At 43.9% G+C, this 20,488-nt stretch overlaps 1 protein-coding gene and 1 pseudogene across 1 annotated transcript in view; one reads left to right on the plus strand and one right to left on the minus strand.

Moving 5' to 3' along the window:
- ZCCHC24 (zinc finger CCHC-type containing 24) overlaps positions 1-20,488 on the plus strand; it is an 83,347-nt gene that overhangs the window by 24,180 nt on the left and 38,679 nt on the right. The gene's annotated exons all lie outside the window — the stretch shown is intronic.
- Positions 6,807-7,150, minus strand: LOC126059364 (gamma-aminobutyric acid receptor-associated protein-like 2; annotated as a pseudogene).

Here is a 20,488-nt window from a genome sequence, read left to right on the forward strand (position 1 = left end):
CTGAAAAATCAGCCATTGAGGACCCTGTGGAGCACAGTTCTGCTCTGACACGCGTGGGGTTGCCGTAGGTTGGACTTGACTCGAGAGCAACAGCTTTTTGTTTGTTTTTTTTTTGGCCTATATTTTTTTATTATTATTGCTGTTTATTATTTTATGCTTTAGGTGAAAGCTTACAGAGCAAATTAGTTTCTTATTCAACAATTAATACACAAATTGTGTTGTGGCATTGGTTGCAATCCCCGTGATGTGTTAACACTCTCCCCTTCTCCACCCGGGTTCCTGTTACCATTCCTCCTGTTTTCCTGTCCGTTCTTGCCTTCTTTTGGGGGGGGGGGGGGGGGGGTCTTTGCTTTTCGGCAGGTGTTTCCCATTTGGTCTCATTTACATGATTGGGCTAAGAAAACGTTCCTCACGTGTGTTATTGTTTGTTTGATAGACCTGCGTAATCTCTGCCTGAAGGGTGAACTTCAGGAGTAACTTCAGTAACTGAGTTAGAAGGGTGTCCAGGACCCATAGTCTCCGGGTTCCACCAGTCTCTGTCAGACCAGTAAGTCTGGTCTTTTTTTGTGAATTTGAATTTTGTTCTACATTTTCCTCCTGCTCTGAGACCCTCTATTGTGATCCGTGTCAGAGCTGTTGGTGGTGGTAGCTGGGCACCATCTAGTTGTTCTGGGCTCAGGCTGATGGAGGCTGTGGTAGTTGTGGTCCGTTAGTCCTTTGGACTAACATTGTCCATGTGTCTTCGGTTTTCTTCATTCTCCTTTGCTCTGGACGGGATGGGACCAGTAGATGCATCTCAGATGGCCGCTTGTTTTTAAGACTCAGATGCTACTCACCAAAGTCTGAAGTGGAACGTTTTCTTTATGAACTATGCTATGCCACTTGACCTAGATGACCCTGAGACCATGGTCCCCAGCCCTCAGCCCAGCAACTTGGTCCCTCAGGGTGTTTGGATGTGTCTCTGAAGCTTCCATGACTTAGCCTTGGTCACATTGTGCTGCCTTCCGTATATTGTATGTTGTCTTTCATGGATTCATCATTGCATAGTATTCCATTGTGTGTACGTACCATAATTTGTTTATCCATTTATCTGTTGATGAGCACTTAGGCTGTTTCCAGGCATATGTCTATTTGTGTGATGGCTCTTATTTCTCTAGGATATATTCCTAGGAGTAGGATTGCTGGATCATATGGTATTTCTATTTCTAGCTTTCTAAGGAAAGCGCCAAATCGTTTTCCATAGTGGCTGTACCATTTTACAGCAGTGTGTAAGAGTTCCTATCTCCCCACAACCTTTCCAACATTTGTTATTTTCTGTTGTTTTGATTCGTGACGGTAATGTTGGGGTGAGATGGTATCTCATCCTAGTTTTGATTTACATCTCTCTAATGGCTAATGATTACAACCATTTCCTCATGTATCTGTTAGCCACCTGAATGTCTTCTTTGGTGAAGTGTCTGTTCATATTCTTTGTCTATTTTTTAATTGGATTATTTGTCTTTTTTTGTTATGGTGTTGCAGTATTTTATAGATTTTAGAGGTTAGACCCTTGTTGGATATGTCATAGCCAAAGATTTTTTCCCAGTCTATAGGTTTCTTTTTACTCTTTTGGTGAAGTCTTTTGATGAGCATAAGTGCTTAATTTTTAGGAGACCCAGTTATCTAGTTTACCTTGTAGTGTTTGTGCATTGTTACTTATGGTTTGTTTCCTCTTTATGCCATATATTAGAGCCCCTAGCATTGTCCCTATTTTTTCTTCCAGAATCTTCATAGCTTTAAGTTTTGTATTTAGGTCTTTGATCCACTTTGAATTAGTTTTTGTGCATGGTGTGAGGTATGCCTGTTACATTTTTTTACAGATGGACATCCAGCTTTGCCAGCACCATTTGTTAAAGAGACTGTCTTTTGTGACATTTGACACTGCTCTGCCTATTAAGCAGGGTCCTCACTTACCCACATCAGGGGCCTGAGGACTGTTGGCTTCACTGTTGGCCCTTTGTCAAAGATCAGCTGACTATAGGTGGATGAATTTATGTCTGGGCTCTCAATTCTGTCCCGTTGATCTATGTGTCTGCTCTTGTACCAGAGCCAGGCTGTTTTGACTACGATGGTGTATAGTAGGTTTTGAGATCCTAAAGTAGATGCGAGGCCTCCTGCTTTGTTCTTCTTCTTCGATAATGCTTCACTTATCTGGGCCCTCTTTCCTTTCCATATAAAGTTAATGATTAGTTTATCCATCTCGTTAAAGAATGCTCTTGGTATGTGGATCAGGATTACATTGTATTTGTAAATCGCTTTGGATAAAACTGACATTTTTACAACACTGAGTCTTCCTGTTCATGAGCATGGTATGTTTTCCATCTATGTCGATCTCTTTTGTTTCCTTGCAGTAGTGTTTTGTAGTTTTCTTTATATGGATCTTTACTTCCCTGGTTAGATTTATTCCTAAGTATTTTATTTTATTAAGTGCTATTATAAGTGGTATTGTTTTCCTGATTTCTTTTTCATAGTTCTCTTTGTTGGTGTATATAAATCCAACTGATTTTTGTATGTTGATTTTGTATCTTGCTACTCCGTTGAGTCTTTCTATTAGTACCAGTAGTCTTCTTGTGCAATTTTATAATATGTCTTGGTGACTTTCTTTTGGAATCTACCTTGTGCAGGGTTCAATGAGCATCTTGGAGAAATATCTTCTCATCTTTCACAATATCAGGGAAGTTTTCTGCCAACAAATCTTCACCAATTCTCTCTGTATTTTCTGTTATCCCCCCACCCCTTTCTGGTACTCCAATCACTCGTAGTTTATTTCTTTTGATAGAGTCTCGCATAATTCTTAGGGTTTCTTCATTTTTTTTTAATTCTTTTATGTGATTTGTCCTCAAATATGTTGGTGTCAAGTGCTTTATCTTCAGTCTCACTGATTCTGTTTTCTGTTGCCTCAGTTCAGCTCCTACGACTTTCTATTGAGTTGTCTAATTCTAAAATTTTATTGTTAATCTTCTGAATTTCTGTTTGCTGTCTCTCTGTGGTTTCGTGCGGCCTATGAAATTTGTCATTATGCTCTTTTCTAATCTTCTTAAGTTCCTCTAATGCTGTCTGTGCATTCCTTGGCTTGTTCTGGACTTCCCTGATCTCTTGAAGAGTTCTGTGTATTAATCTTTTGTATTCTACCTCTCGTAGTTCTAGGAAGTTATCTTCATCCAGAAGATTGCTTGATTCTTTGTTTTGGGAGCTTGCCGAAGCCATCATGGTCTGCTTCTTTATGTGATTTGATTTTGATTGTTGTCCCCAAGCCATCAATAAGTTATTGTATTTATTTTAGGTGTGCTTACTGTGTCCTAGCTTCTTGTTTTGTTTTGATATGCCCAAATAGGCTGTTCGAGTGAGCTAGTTCAATTATTGGCATCTTTCAAGCTCTAATGTTCTGTCACCAGCTAGTTAGAGCTGTTACTAGGTATATGAGCCCAGGAGTCCATTTTCTTTTCTTGTATGGATTCAGCTCAAGTGTCCAGGTAGTCAATCACCAAGTGTACAGTGCAGGTTCTCACCTTCAGTCTTAGACCAGCAGGGGTGATTGGTGTAGGCACAGGTATCTGTCTGTAGTAGGAGGTCACGTGCTGAGTAAGGCAGGGGACTGACAACCACCCCTGAGCATCTGTGAGGAAAGCGTGTCCCTGTTCCCTCGGGCACCTAGGTGGGTGGTTTTGCAGCCAGACTATGGGCACTCAATGCTGTTGGCTGTAAGAACTGGGAGGCACCATTCATCCTTGGACCCCTGTCAAGGGTAGCTAGGTGGCATGGGTGAAGCCAACAGTCCTCAGGCCCCTGATGTGGGTAAGTGAGGACCCTGCTTAATAGGCAGAGCAGTGTCAAATGTCACGAACCTTCCTCTCCACCATGTTGAAGTTAGACTTCAGGTATATACCCTGTTGTACTGTGCTAATAAGGGCCTATGCTGTTGAAATGGGCCCACACCGGTCTACGCAGGGATAAAAGGAATTCAAAGTCCATGGACAGCTTATGCCTGTGCCTAGTCAATGGAGCTGTGTCTGCCCTGAGTTCCCAGCTTAGGGGAGCCGGCAGGTTATTTTTCCCCTGCTTGTTAATTTGTTCCCTCTCCAAGGCCAGGAAGATGGCTCTGAGCAAGACATGTCTTACGCCCAGCCCAGGGAAGGCGACTATCACTGAAGCCGACTCAGGACCCGGTGCAGAGTGGGTAGGGGTCAGTTAAATGGGACAGAGTTTTTTCCAAAGAAGTGTTTTTTGGTCTGAGGTAGATTAGACGCAAGCACTTATCTTTTGCTGAGAGCGCCCACCACTCTTCGCTGATTCTGGAGGTGTGAGTGAACTCTCCATCACTTGGTCTCTCCCCATGTGGAAAATATGTCCCAAACGCCACTGCTTGTCTCATTGTGCTTGCACCAGGGCATCCAGCCTGCAGGGCGCCAGTTCCCATGGGATCGGGTCTGGCAACTCCTCCCCGCTTCTGAGCCATCTTTCCCTCCCCCTGCTGCTCAGTCTGATTCCTCAACTTTGCCTTTGATGTTCAGGGCTCCTAGATTGTCATATATGGTTGATTCACTTTTTGGGGGGGTCTTTGTTGTAAGAGCGACCCCAGGAAGCATCTGACTACTCCACCATCTTGGCCCCTACTCTTCTTGTGGAATTTTTAGGGTTCTCTTGCAAATAGGGATAGTTTTACTTCTTCTTTTCCAATTTGGATGCCCTTTATTTCTTTTTCTTACCTTATCGCTCTAGCTAGTACTTCCAGCACAATGTTAAATATGAGTGGTGAGAATGATGTTGGCTATTGGTTTTGTATAAAAGAAAAAAAAATTTTTTTTTCTTTTATAGGTACCATTTATTGTGTTGAGGAATTTTCCTTCTCTTCCTATTTTATTAAGAGTTTTTATTAGGAATGGGTGTTGGACATTTATCAAATGCCTTTTCTACATCAATTGAGATGATCATGTAATTCTTTTCTTTTGTCCTATTTATGTAGTGAGTTATATTGATTGATTTTCTAATGTTGAACCATCCTTTCATACCTGGCATGAATCCCACTTGATCGTGGTGTATTGTTTTTTTGATATGATGCTAAATACTATTGGCTAAGTTTTATTGAGAATGTTTGCATCTATATTCGTGAGAGATACTGGTCTGTAGTTTTCTTTCTTTCTTTTTTTTTTTTTGTGGTGTCTTTGCCTGGCTTTGGTATCAGGCTTATGCTGGCTTCCTAGAATGGATTCAGGAATATCCTTTCCTTTTCTATGCTCCGAAATAGGTTCAGTAGTACTGGTATGAGCTCTTCTCTGAATGTTTGGTAGAATTCGCCAGTGAAGCCATCCAGGCCAGAGCTTTTTGTTGTTGTAGTTGGGAGTTTTTTTTAATTACCATTTCAACCTGTTCTCTTGTTATGGATCTGTTCGGATTTTCTACCTCAGTTTGTATTAGTTTAGGTAGGTAGTGTGTTTCTAGAAATTTGTCCATTTCCTCTAGGTTTTCAAATTTCTTGAAGTATAGTTTTTCATTCAGTTATGACCCTTTCTATTTCAGTTTGATCTGTTGTAATATCTCCCATTTCATTTCTTATTTGGGTTATTTGCTTTCTCTCCTGTTTTTCTTTTGTCAGTTTGGCCAATGGTTTGTCAATTTTATCAAAGAACCAACTTTTGGTCTTGTTGATTCTATTGTTTTCTGTTCTCTATTTCATTTATTTCTGCTCTGATCTTCATTATTTTCTTTCTTATGGTGACTGTGGGTTCCTTTTGTTGTTCTCTTTCTATTTGTTTGAGTTCTAGGGCTAACATTTTGATTTTGGCCCTTCTTTTTTGATGTGTGTGTTTATTGCTATAAATTGACCTCTGAGCACTGTCTTTGCTGCATCCCAAAGGTTTTGGTATGATGTGTTTTCATTCTCATTTGATTCTAGGAAATTTTTCTTTGTTCCATCTTTGATTTATTCTATTACCTATGATTTTTTTTAAAAAAAAAATTATTTTTAAGCAAGGTGTTATTCAGTTTCCAAGTTTTTTATTTTTTTCCTTGCTCTTCCTGTTATTAATTTCTACTTTTATGGCATTGTGATCACAGAAGATGCTTTGTATTATTTTAATGCTTTGGATTTTATTGAGGATTGCTTTGTGGCATAAAACGTGGTCTATTCTGGAGAATGTTCCATGTGCATTGGAAAATAATATTATACTTTGCTGGTGTTGGGTGAAGAGTTCTATATATGTCTATGAGGTCATTTTGGTTTATTGTGGCCTTCAGATCTTCTGTTTGTTTTTTGCCTTTACAAGAGGAAGTTTTATTGTTAATTATTTACCTTAATAGTTTCAAAAAGGAACAGATTAGCTCAGTCCAACATGACTGACAGTTTGCGAAAATCTGGTGACGCAAGCGTTCTGATTGCTAAATATTTAATTTGGATGCTTTTAATTCTTAGCCATCTAACACTTCCACCATAATCCACAATAAATGCATCATCTCCCTTTCTTTCACTTTAATACCCCACCTGCCTCACTTCAATGTGGAAATATCTTCGGTAAATATGATTCCCAGAGGAACAAGTTCCCTGAAGAGTATAGCCATGAGGACAATGCATAAGAAGAAAAATTCAAAATAAAACTGTGTGATGATTTACTAGTCTAAGGAAACAAACCCTTCCAATATATTAAGAAATAAAGCCAGTTACAAATGCAGTAATAGGCCTATGTAAAGCAGGTCTGGTGTAATAACTGAGAATGGCAGGCTGTTCACAAAATACACAAACAGGAATGGTACACCCAGCCCAGTACTGGCCCTCAAAAGCCAAAAGTGTTCCCTCTGCTGTAGGCCACATACGAAAATCCATCTTTATCTTTTTCCTTCTCACAAAACTGCCGCATAGTTAGGCTGGACTGTGGGACTGTCTTATCCACAAAGAGGAAGATCGACTTTTCAAAGGAAGCTGGGTCCTTCTGCTGATGATCCACATGAACTGAGCCACAGTGATGTCAGATGGAACCAGGTACTTCCACTTGTCAGTGTCAACAATCTGAGAGCAGGAGATTTTTTCCACAGTCTGGTCAGGATATTTCACTCAGATTTTCTTGGATTTTATGCATCTGTGTTCCAACAAGTGGTCCTCCTTGAACATCCACTTCATGGTGGTGGCAAGGAGGGGATGGAGACAATTCTCAGAGCTGAGGAGTTCAGTGCACCGACCACAACAAACAGATCTTCTGAATCTTTTTTGAGTTTTTTCCTAGATGCTCTGTCCTTTACTGAGAGTGGTGTGTTGAAGTCTCCTACCGTTATTGTGGAACTTTTTCTCTTTTCAGTGCTGTTAGAGTTGTTTTATGTATTTTGGAGCCCTATAGTTGAGTGCAGAAACCCTGGTGGCATAGTAGTTAAGTGCTACAGCTGCTAACCAAAAGGTCGGCAGTTCAAATTTGCCAGATGCTCCTTGGAAACTCTATGGGGCAGTTCTGCGCTGTCCTGTAGGGTTGCTATGAGTCAGAATCAACTCAATGGCACTGGGTTTGGTTTTTTTTTTTTTCAATTATCATTGGGTGCATAGATATTTATTAAGGTTATGTCTTCTTGCTAGATTGTCCCTTTCATCGTTATATAATGTCCTTCCTTGTCTTTTATGGTGGATTTTGCCTTGAAGTCTATTTTATCTGAGATTAGTATTGCCACTCCTGCTCTTTTCTGATTGCTGTTTACTTGCTATAGTTTTTTTCCATCCTTTGATTTTTAATATATTTATGTCTTTGTGTCTAAGATGTGTCTTTTACAGATAGCATATTGGTGGGTCGTTTTTTAAATCTGTTCTGTCACTGTCTGTCTTTTTACGGGTACATTTAAGCCATTTACGTTTAGTGTGATTATCAATACAGCTGTGACTTTATCACTGTCGTTTTGTTATGCTTTTTTTGTGTGTGTGTTGCTGATTTTTTTTTTGTTCCTCTTACTTTCCTGGGCAGAGTTCCTTTTGTTTGTGGAATTTCTTTTCATTTTTTTATTATTGTAGATTTTGTGTTTATTGAGTCTTTATGTCTTTTTTTTATTTATTATTTTGATGAGTAGGTTTGTTAACTATCTTTGTGGTTATGTTGAAATTTACTCTTATCTCCCTAAGTTTAAACCAGTCATTGATTACTTAATACCACCTTGATTTCCTCTCCATTTGAAAGTTTCATACCTACGCCATTTATCCCCCTTTATTGTTTTGACATTGTTGCTGTTTACAGATTGATGTCTCTGATTCACTTTTTAAAATCTATTAGTTTTTTTTATTATTGAGAGTTCCTTTCATTTAAGTTCAGGGTACCAGAATTGATGTCTGTATCTGTTCTACTTGGTTTTTGTTGCAGAGGGATGGCTTAGTGCATCTGACTAGTCTTCCATTTTGGCTTTGCCTCAGAAACTGGATTTTTTTAGAGCTCAAACAGGGTTGAGGATTCATATGCCAAGAGCAAGAACCATGATGTTGGTGAGGGGCATTTTTGAAAAATTTTTTTTGTGTTTTAAGTGAAAATTTACAAATCAAGTCAATCTCTCATACAAAAATTTATATACACCTTGCTATATACTCCTAGTTGCTCTCCCCCAATGAGACAGCACACTCTTTCTCTCCACCCTGTATTTCTGTGTCCATTCAGCCAGCTTCTATCCCCCTCTGCCTTCTCATGTCCCCTCCAGACAGGAGCTGCCCATATAGTCTCATGAGTCTACTTGATCCAAGAAGCTCACTCCTTACCAGTATTATTTTGTGTCTTATAGTCCAGTCCACTCCCTGTCTGAAAAGTTGGCTTTGGAAATGGTTCCAGTTTTGGGCTAACAGAAGACCTGGGGACCATGACCTCCGAGGTCTTTCTAGTCTCAGTCAGACCATTAAGTCTGGCCTTTTTACAAGAATTTGAGGTCTGCATCCCACTGCTCTCCTGCTCCCTCAGGGATTCTCTGTTGTGTTCCCTGTCAGGGCAGTCATCGGTTGTAGCTAGGCACCATCTAGTTCTCCTGGTCTCAGGCTGATGTAGTCTCTGATTTATGTGGCCCTTTCTGTCTCTTGGGCTCATAATTACCTTGTGTCTTTGGTGTTCTTCATTCTCCTTTGCTCCAGGTGGGTTGAGACCAATTGATGCATCTTAGATGGCTACTTGCTAGTGTTTAAGACCTGTGAGGGGACATTTTGTTGAGGTCGAGGGAAATAACCTGGCATTTACAATCCAAAGCTGGAGTTCAGGTTGCAGTTCTGTCATTTACCAGCTGTGCAACTTTGAACAAGCCATTGACTCTCTCTCAGCCCCATTTCTTCATCTCCAAAATGCGTCCGGAATTTGGGTTGGTGCAAAGGCTCTCTGATGACCCACTCAGCGCCTCTGCAGGAATGGAGATTGGGGTGGAGATGGGTACAGTGCACCCAGGACCCAGCCATGCCCAGGCTGGTGGCCAAGGGCAACTACTGAGCTGGGAGCAAAAATTCTCTAAGTCCTCACCCTCCATCCACTCCCTAGATGTTCTTGGGGGGCTGGTTATTCCTTGGAGGGAGTCTGAGGAGTGTTGCCACTTGTGCCTTCCATGCCTACCTGAGGACTGGGCACCATGAGGGGCTGGGGAGGGCCTGAGCCCAGGGAGCTGCCATTCTTGAGTCAGCATAGCCAGAGCTGCTGATGAAATCCAGATGTCAGACAGAAAACAATCGTCACCCCCACCCATCTGGCAGCTTGGGTTTCTTGGAGATTGCAAAAGAAGAAGAAAAATAGATCTGGGAGAAAATCAAATCCTTGAACAGCTGAAACCTTAGAGCCAGGATGTAAATAGTTCCAGGGTCTTGCTGGGGGAGGAGCAGGAGAAAGGAGGAAGAGGAGGCTGGCCCAGCCCCCCTTTTCCAGTCTCTACAGCCCCTGGGTCCCAGTACTTGCCCATCCCCAGGCCAGAGCAGGCTGGTCCCTGGGAACTGTGGAGGGCCCAGAGGAGGCCAGCAGCCCATGTCTGACCCCTTGCCTGGGGCGTCCAACCCCCATTCAGCTCTGGCTTCACTACATGGCTGTGTTTCCTCCGGGGCCAGAGTAGCTGGGGACTAGGGAGTGGACAGGCGGAGAGGGACTGAGGGTATGTGGGATTTCCCTGGCAGAACCTCAGGCCAGGGCCTAGAAATCCAGTCTTCTGACCCTCAGGCTCCTCAGAGCCCCGGAGCCAGGTGGCAGGGGGAGTGGAGGGTGGGGCATGCAGGGACCATTTGAGGACTGTCTTAGTTATCTAGTGCTGCTATAACAGAAATACCATAAATGGATAGTTTTAATAAACAGAAGTTTATTCTCTCACAGTTTAGGTGGCTAGAAATCTGATTTCAGAGCACGAGCTCTCGGGGAAGGCTATCTCTCTCTGTTGGCTCAGGGTGGCAAGTGTTACAAAGCTCTTCGGCTCCATCAGTAAGTGCCCAGAGGTACCCCACTCTGCCAGTAAGCCTCAGCCCAAGGGCCTCAGCTCTCTAGCTCTTTCGATGGGTCCACAGGGACCGAGCCTCTTCCCTTACACAGAGCAGCCTCCTCCATGTCCAGATCACATATCAGGACACATGTGAAAAAGGATTCTCAGGCTAACAGGTTTGGAACCTTTGATGAGTCAAACCCATCAGTGTGCTCCTGGGGAAACTGACTGCATGCTAGGGAAGTTCAATAGAGGGAAGAAGGGAGGGGGAGGGAGGCAGAAAGGGAGGGATGAAGAAACGGGGACAAACAGCATCATTGTATGATTCCACTGAGGAAGAACTGGACCCAGGGAGGTGGCAAGTATGTGTATGTAGCAGGGAATCCACACTGTAGGTAACGCTACAAGAGGTAGCGTTATGGGGCCTGCTGACTAGCAAGGGGCCTGGGCTGTGGTGTTCCAGCACTTGGCACAGGAGCTAGAATGTCTCGAGCACTCAGAGAATGTTAGCTGGGATGGGTGTTTGGGGGGATGGTGCTGTGCCTGCTCCTTGGCAGGTGGTAGCTTTGGCATGGGTGCTCACATGGTGTTATGTACCCTGAAGCCAGTGTCTGGCCTTGAGTCTTCACCCTCCCCCCTCCCACCCCCCTACCCCATGCCCTCTCCTTGCAGAGTAGTGGTCACAAGCTCAGGGCCTGAGCCAGCCAGCCTGGGCTCACCTCCGAGAGTGACTGCTTCCTAGCTGTGTGCACCTTGGGAAAATTAATTCAACTTCTCTATGCTTCAGTTTCCTCATCTGCAAAGCAAAGATAATAAAAATGACTTCATGGGATATTGTGAGGATAAATGGATTTTTTTTATCTCAAGTGCTTGAAAGTGTGCCTGGTCCCTTGAAGCACTGTACCAGTGTGCGCTGCCATCAAGTCGGCCCCTGACTCATGACAACCCCACACACAACAGGACGAAATGCTGCCCAGTCCTGTGCCATCCCCGTGATCAGTAGCGGACTGGACCATTGTGATGCCAACGGGGCACTCATTAGCTGACTTTCAGAAGTGGATCGCTAGGCCTTTCTTCCTAGTCCGTCTTAGTCTGTACGCTCCACTGAAACCTGCTGAGTGCAAGTCTCCACTGACAGGTGGGTGGTGGCCGCACATGAGGTGCATTGCCTGGTATCGAACCCAGGTCTCCCGTATGGAAGGCAAGAATTCTACCACTGAACCACCAATGCCTCACTGTGTTAATTATTGTCTTTATTATTAGGCCTCAGCTTAGGTGTTTCGTTTGATGTGAGAAGTTCCAGAGGCCAAGAACAGGCTTCAAGGCCATTGGAGGTGGGGGGCGGTCCCTTCTCCCTTTGAGGAGGGCTGCCCATGGGATGGACTGCGGGGAGCTGGTGTGATGAGGCTGTGCTTTCTCGGGGAGCCTTGGCTGGGTGTGGGGCAGGGACAGGCTCTGATGACTTTGGGTCACCAGGTTGAGGGGCAGGAAAGCAGGGACTGGTCCCAGAGGCTCCACACTGCCCAGGATGGATGCCCCAGAGGGAGGGGGATGGGCATGGCTGGAAGGTGGCCCGTCCCTCCTGTGGGCTGGCAGCTCCAGTTGGGCCCAGGTAGAGGGGCGAACCCCGCCGAGTGCATGCCCTGGCACAGGAAGGTGGGCACAGCTGCGGGAAGGGTGGGACAGGGTGCAGGGCGTGGGGCTCCCAGGGCAGCGGCTCTCACATCCTTCCTGCTGCCCTGCGCTGGGCAGGAAAGAGCCCAGGAGGGCCAGTTTCACATCCCCAGCAGCCAGTTCTCCTTTTGAAAGGATCACAGATGGTGATTTGAAGCCCCCCATGTCCCTGTGCTTAATGGGACCCCCAGGAATCATGCTGACTTGTTTGGCCTTACCTTCTCAACTCGATGTTCCTGGGCCCTGAGGGACAGAGTGTTGTCAGAGCGTGGATCTGTGAATCGCCTGCAAGGCCTCGTGAATGGAGAGCTGGAGCAGAGCAATTGCTTCCTTAGGATGAATAGCTTCCCTGTATCATCTCCTCCAGGCAGGCTTCTCTGATTTCCCCTGTCCTACAGGTTCGAAGAGACCATCCTCCTCTGAATACCTGGAGGACTCAGGACCCTATTTATTCACTCACTTATTCATTCAGTTGGCTCTTTTTGAGGCCTGTGCCTCTCCCATGCCTTGTTTCACTCCTGGACTAGCTCAGGGAGGGGATGGCCCTGCAGGCCAGTGGGAAGGTCTGGCTGGGTCATCCTTGGCCCCCTCCACCTCAGTGAAAATGGGAGAGCACAGGGTAGCTGCAACTCACAGACCCCCGGTTCACACCTCACTTCTGCCCTTTCCCAGCTGGGTGACCCAGGCTGCATTGCCCACCTTCTTCAGGAACCTATAAAATGGATCTGCCCACCTTGCAGGGTGTTTGTGAGAAATGTGTGAGCAAAGCTGCTAATACGGTGGTTGGCATCGCAAGGGCTTGCAGGGCTACTCTCGTTTTTGTCATTTATTAGGTTGCTGACCTTCCCCCAGCCTTATCTGCTCTCACTGTGAAGTGGGACTCCTGAGGCTGGCCTCGCACACCTGGTATGAGGTCGAGAGGAAGCCTGGGGTGCACCAGGCACTAAGCACTCCCCTTTTCTTTCCCTGCCCCACCCAACCAGGCCACCTAACTCTACCCACACACATGCACACATGCCCTTCAGCCTCTATACCCCCCCACACATGCACGCATGCTTTCCAGCTTCTATACCCCTCACATATGCGTGCATACAACTCTTCAGCCTCTATACCCCCAACACGTGCACACATGCTCTCCAGCCTCTATACCACCCCACACACATGTGCACACATGCTCTCCTGCCTCTGTACTTTTGCCTGCCCCCCTCCCCAGACTGCAGCACCTTCCTTCCCCTAACCTCTTCCCTCCGACCACCTATCAGAGCTCAGCTTGATCCCATCTCCCTCGGGGAGCCTTCCCCAGCTAGTCCAGACCCATAGGGCTCCCCTGTTTGAAACCTGTTTTTCACAAGCAACACCCCGCTCCGGGACCTGGTTCTGAGGTCTTCACCGGCAGCTCACCTGTCCTGCCCCTTCTATTCAGGCCACAAGTCCCTGGAGAAGAGGGAATGCCCTTGCTTCGCTGTCTGGCTGTGCCCTGCCTAGCCCGGAAGCATGCTCCCTGTCTGGACCCTCTGGGGTGGTCCCAGCTCTTTGCTCTTTGAGTTCTGCTAAACATTCTCACATCCCTGGCCTTTGCCCGGCTATGCTGTCACGCTCATTTTCTCCATGTTTCCATTCAAGGCCAGCCCCATTGTACCTTCTCCTGGAGAGTGCCCTCTATTCCTGCGAGCCCCTGGGCTTGCCCTGCCCATTCTCTAACGGTGCCTGGACTGGGGCCCATCCCAGCACAGCCTTCTCTCCTTCTTCCTGGGAGTACTTTCCTGGCAAGGACCGTGTCTGCTGGGCAGGCTTGCCGTCAGAAGACCTGAGTTCTTGCCCCTGTCTGAGCCCTGTCACACTCCTGTGTGAAGTGGGGTCAGTGTGAGCTCACCCCACAGGGTTTCTAAGAGATCCAGAGGAGGTGCACAGCTAACGGGCTTTGGGAACTATGAACTGGTACTATTAGCTCCACTGCCAGTGAGCAGCCATGTGCAGGCCCTTCATACAGCAGGTGCTCACTAAAGGTTTGCTGAGATGATTAGAGTTGAGCAAGGAGGGCATCTGGATTCTGGGGCTGGTATGAATTGGCCTGTGGCCCTAAAGGCAGATTCATGAGGGCCTTGGCTCTCTGCCAACTTGCCCCTGCCCTTCCTACCTGGGACACTGCCTGTATTGGGTCCCTCCTACATCCTGTGGCTTTATCTGGGGTGGGAGGTGGCCCAGCTGGAAGCTGAGTTAGATACTTGACACCTCTGGCCTAACCTACCTTCGAGACCTGGACACCCCTCCATGCAAAGGTTTGGGCTCAGAGAAATTAGGCAGCGAGTGCAGGGGAGGAGGGCGCAGGGATGATGTCGGGGCCAGGAGAGATCACACCTCTGCTTGGAGGTCACAGGCATCTTGGTGTCTCCTTGGATCCTCACAGTAGCCTGGACACTGTCTGTAGTCCGTCTGCCCACTTTCTCTCTCTTTGCCACTTCCTCCCTTCTTGTCTACCTTCTTTTATTTTGTAACAGAGCAGCACAGAGGGGGTAACATGACTTGTTCATTGTCCCACAGCTGGTCAGGATCAGGCCTGTCTGAGCCCAGGGCCCAGCCTTCCCAGTGCCCCTCTGCCCACAGAGCAGGTCCATATGCTGGGAAATACCATGGGCTGCCGTGCTCAGGCCTGGGCAGAAATCAGGCCGTGGGAGAAAGTGTGCTCCTGTCTTTTCTCTCAGGTTTGCATCCTGATGGGCCTCTGGCTCTGTGTAGGGAAGAGGGCTTTGTGCAGGAGCCAAGTGTCTCTCAGCCCACAAATTGGAGAGTCTCCAAGGGGGTGAGAAGGAGGATAAGGAGCTCAAGTTCTTCTACTCCTTTCTGGGAGCGTGAAGTTCAGGGCTAGTTATCCCTTCCTCCAGCCTTCACCTGCTCCCCATCACTCAGCCACACCCACATCTGTGTCCCTTGACACCCTGGCACAGCCAGGTTAGTATTTTATATTCTTCTTCATCTCCAAGGGGGATAGAAGGAACAGGAAATCCACAGAATCACCCATCGAGGTGCCTGGCACATAGGAGCCCTTGGCCAGTGTGAGCTTTTGCTGTTGTTGCAGTGCTGTGTCTACATCTGCCACAGTGTTGGTACCAAACCACAACAGAGGTGGTTTCAATCTGTGTGCTGACAAATAATCCAAGAAGCTGGAATATATGAAGAAGAACATTGCACCAGGATTGAAGGAAGACTCATTAACAACTTGTGATATGCAGATGACACAACCTTGCTTGCTGAAAGTGAAGAGGACTTGAAGCACTTACTGATAAAGATAAAAGACCACAGCCTTCAGTATGGATTATATCTCAACATAAAGAAAACAAAAATCCATCTAGGACACAAAATCGTACCAGTCAGATAAGAACCTAGAAAATGAACTCTCGAGGACTATCCAAAATCAAAAGAATTGTAACAGGAAACCAGAGTTAATCTGTAAATGACAACAATGTCAGAACAATAAAAGAGGTAATAAACAGTGTAGGTATAGAAATTTATAATGGAGAGGAAGGCAAGGCGATACCAAGTAATAATACACTGGTTCAAACCTAGGAAGATACGGGTAATTTTCGAGGTAACCACAAAGTTAACAAACCTACTTATCAAAATAAAGAACAAAAACATAAAGTCTCAATAAAAACAAAATCTACAAAAACAAAAGAAATCCACAAGCAAAAGGAACTCAGCACAGGGGAGTGAGAGTAACAAAGAAAATGTCAGCACCACAAAAAAAAAAAAAAAAAACTACGAAATGACAACACACCTGTCAATAATTATACTGAATGTAAATGGCCTATATGCACCCATAAAGAGACAAACAGCGACAGAATGGATAAAAAAACAGGATCCATCAATATGCAGTCTACCAGAGACAGACCTTAGAAACAAAGACATAAATTTATTAAAAATCAAAGGATGGAAAAAATATATCAAGCAAATAACTACCAAAAAAGAGCAGGAGTGGGAATACTAATCTCACAAAAATAGACTTTAAAACAAAACCCACCATAATAGACAAAGAAGGGCACTACATAATGATTAAAGGGACAATCCATCACAAAGACTTAACCATAATAAACATCTGTGCACCCAATGACAGGGCTCCAAAATACATAAAACAAACTCTAACAACCTGAAAACAGAAATTGACAGTTCCATAATAATAGTAGGAGGCTTCAACACACCACTCTCCGTAAAGGACAGAACATCTAGAAAGAAACTCAAGAAAGATACAGAAGAGTTAAAGAGCACAATCTGCCAACTTGATCTCATAGACATATATTGAACACACCACCCAACAGCTGCAAAGAACACATTCTTTTCCAACGAACTTGGAACGTTCTCAAGAATAGACCACATCTTAGGCCACAGAGCAACCCTCAACAAAATCCAATACATTGAGATAATACAAAGTATCTTCTCTGACCACAACTCCATCAAAGCAGAAATTAACAACACGAACAGTAAGGGAAAAAAATTAATTACAAGGAAACTTGCTTTAAAACTGCTTAAAAACCACTGGGTAATAGAAGAAATCAGAGATGGAATCAAAAAATTCCTGGAATCAAACAAGAATGAAAACACATCATACCAAAACCTTTGGGACACAGCAAAGGCAGTGCTCAGAGGTCAATTTATAGCAATAGATGCACACATCAAAAAAGAAGAAAGGGACAAAAATCAAAATATTAGTTACACAACTTGAACAAATAGAAAGAGAACAGCAAAAGAAGCCCACAGCCACCAGAATAAAGGAAATAATAAAGATCAGAGCAGAAATAAATGAAATAGAGAATAGAAAAACAATAGAAAGAATCAACAAAACCAGAAGTTGGTTCTTTGAAAGGATCAACAAAATTGACAAACCACTAGCCAAACTGACAAAAGAAAAACAGGAGAGAATGCAAATAACCCAAATAAGAAATGAAATGGGGAACGTTACAACAGACCAAATTGAAATAAAAAGGATCATCACAGAGTATTTTGAAAAACTACACTCCAACAAATCTGAAAACCTACAGGAAATGGTCAAATTTCTAGAGACACACTACCAATCCAAACTAACAGAAAATGATGTTGAAAATCTGAACAGACCCATAACAAGAGAAGCGATTGAAAAGGTAATTTAAAAACTACCAACCAAAAAAAGAGCCGGCCCAGATGGCTTCACTGGAGAATTCTACCATTCAGAGAAGAGCTTACACCATTACTACTCAAACTATTTCAGAACACAGAAAAGTAAGCAATACTTCCAAATTCATTCTATGAAGCCAGCATAATCCTGATACCAAAACCAGGCAATGACGCCACAAAAATAAGAAAATCACACACCAATATCTCTCATGAATATAGATGCAAAAATTCTCAACAAAATCCTAGCCAATAGAACTCAGCATCATATCAAAAAAATAATACACCACAACCAAGTAGGATTCATACCAGGTATGCAAGGATGGTTCAACATTAGAAAATCAATCAACATAATCCACCACATAAATAAAAGGAAAGAAAAGAATCACGTGATCATCTCAATCGACACAGAAAAAGCATTCAACAAAGCCCAGCACCCATTCCTGATAAAAACTCTCAATAAAATAGGTATAGAAGGGAAATTTCTCAACATAATAAAGGGCATCTATGCAAAACCAACGGCCAACATCATTCTTAATGGAGAGAGGCTGAAAACATTCCCCTTGAGAACAGGAAGAAGACAAGGATGCCCTTTATCACCACTCCTATTGAACATTGTGTTGGAAGTCTTAGCTAGAGCAATAAGGCAAGAAACAGAAATAAAGGGCATCCAAATTGGTAAGCAAAAAGTAAAACTGTCATTATTTGCAGATGATGTGATACTATACATAGAAAACCCAAAAGACTCCATGAGAAAACTACTGGAACTAATAGAAAGATTCAGCAGATTAGCAGGATAAAAGACTAACATAGAAAAATCAGCTGGATTCCTATACACCAATAAAGAGAATGATGGAAAGGAAATCAGGAAAACAGAAAGATTTATAATAGCCCCTAAAAAAATAAAATACTTGGGGATAAATCTAACCAGGGATGTAAAAGACCTATACAAAGAAAACTACAAAGCACTACTGGAAGAAACCAAAAGAGATCTACATAAATGTAAAAACATACCATGCTCATGGATAGGTAGACTCAACATTGTGAAAATGACAATTCTACCCAAAGTGATTTACAAATACAATGCAATACCAATCCAAATACCAACGACATTCTTCAAAGAGATGGAAAAACTTATCATTGGTTTTATATGGAAAGGGAAGAATCCCTGGATAAGTAAAGCACTATCGAAGAGGAAGAATAAAGTAGGAGGACCTGACCTCAAAATCTGCTATACAGCTATACAGCCATGGTAGCCAAAACAGCCTGATACTGGTACAACAACAGATACATAGACCAATGGAACAGAATTGAGAACCCAGATGTAAATCCATCCACCTACGGTCACCTGATCTTCAACAAGGGCCCAAAGTCCATCAAATGGGGAAAAGGCAGTCTTTTTAACAAATGGTTGGCAAAACTGGATGTCCATCTACAGAAAAATGAGACAAGACCCATACCTCACACCATATACAAAAACTAACTCAAAATGGATCAAAGGCCTAAATATGTAGCCAAAAACTATGAAGTTTGTAAACGAAAAAATAGGATCAATGGTAAAGGTCCTAATACATGGCATTAACAGGATACAAACCACAACCAACAAGCTCCAGAAGATAAGCTAGGTAACCAGGATCTTCTAAAATTAAACACTTTTGCTCATCCAAAGACTTCACCAAAAGCAAAAAAAGAGAACCTACAAGACTGGGGGGGAAAGAAATTGGCTATTACAAATTAGACAAAGGTCTAATCTCTAAAATCTACAAGAAAGTCTAACACCTCTGCAACAAAAAGACAAATAATCCAGTTAAAAAATGGGCAAGGGAAATGAGCAGACACTTCACCAAAGAAGACATTCAAGCGGCTAACAGACACACAATCTCTAGCCATCAGAGAACTGCAAATCTAAACCACAATGAGATACCATCGCACCTTGGCATTACTGGCATGAATCAATAAAACAGGAACTAACAAATGTTGGAGAGGCTGCACGGAGATCAGAACTCTTATGCACTGCCGGTGGGAATGCAGAATAATACAACCACTTTGGAAAACAATATGACACTTCCTTAGAAGGCTATAAATAGAAATAGCATATGATCCGGCAATCCCACTCCTAGGAATATATCCTAGAGAAATACACGAATAGATATATGTACACCCCTGTTCACTGCAGCGTTGTTCACAATAGCAAAAAGATGGAAACAATCTAGATGCCCATCAACAGATGAGTGGATAAACCAACTGTGGTACATACACACAATGGAGTATTAACGCAACGCTGAAGAACAACGATGAATCTGTGAAGCATCTCATAACGTGGATGAATCTGGAGGGCATTACGCTGAGTGAAATAAGTCAATCACAAAAGGACAAATATTGTGTGAGACCACTACTGTAAAAACTCATGAAAAGGTTTACATACAGGGGTGAGGATGGAAAAATACTTAATAGGCAAGTGCTAACTTTTGTGAAGGGTAAAACAGTACACAACACCGGGGAGGCCAGCACAACCTGTACAAGGCCAGGCCATGGCAGCTCCATAGACACATCCAAACTCCCTGAGGGACTGAATCGCTGGGCTGAGGGCTGTGGGCACCATGGTCTCAGGGAACATCTAGCTTAATTGGCATAACAATTTATAAAGAATATGTTCTACATTCTACATTGGTGAGTAGCATCTGAGGTCTTAAAAGCCTGTAAACGGCCCTTTGAAGCAAGGAAGAATGAAGAAAACTAAAGATACAATGAAAAGATTAGCCGAAAGGACTAATGGACCCCATCTACCATGGCCTCCATCAGACGGAGCCCGTACAACTAGATGGTGCCCAGCTACAACCACTGACTGCTCTAATAGGAATCATAACAGAGAGTCCTAGACAGAGCTGGAGAAAAATGTAGAACAAAATTCAAACTCAAAAAGAAAGACCAGGTTTGCTGGCCTGACAGGCTGAAGAAACCCTGCGAGTATGGCCCCCAGACACCCTTTCAGCTCGGTAATGAGGTCACTCCTGAGGTTCACCCTTCAGCCAAAGACTGAACAGGCCCAGGAACAAAACAAGACTAACAGGGCGCACCAGCCCTGGGGCAGGGACTGGAAGGCAGGAGGGAACAGGAAAGTTAGTAATAGGGAACCCAGGGTTCGGAAGGGAGAGTGTTGACATGTCATGGGCTTGTTAACCAATGTCATACAACCATGTGTGTACTGTTTGATGAGAAACAAGTTTGTTCTGTAAAACTTCATCTAAAG

The sequence above is a fragment of the Elephas maximus genome, chromosome 16 (genome assembly GCF_024166365.1).
Source record: "Elephas maximus indicus isolate mEleMax1 chromosome 16, mEleMax1 primary haplotype, whole genome shotgun sequence".
NCBI lineage: Eukaryota > Metazoa > Chordata > Mammalia > Proboscidea > Elephantidae > Elephas > Elephas maximus.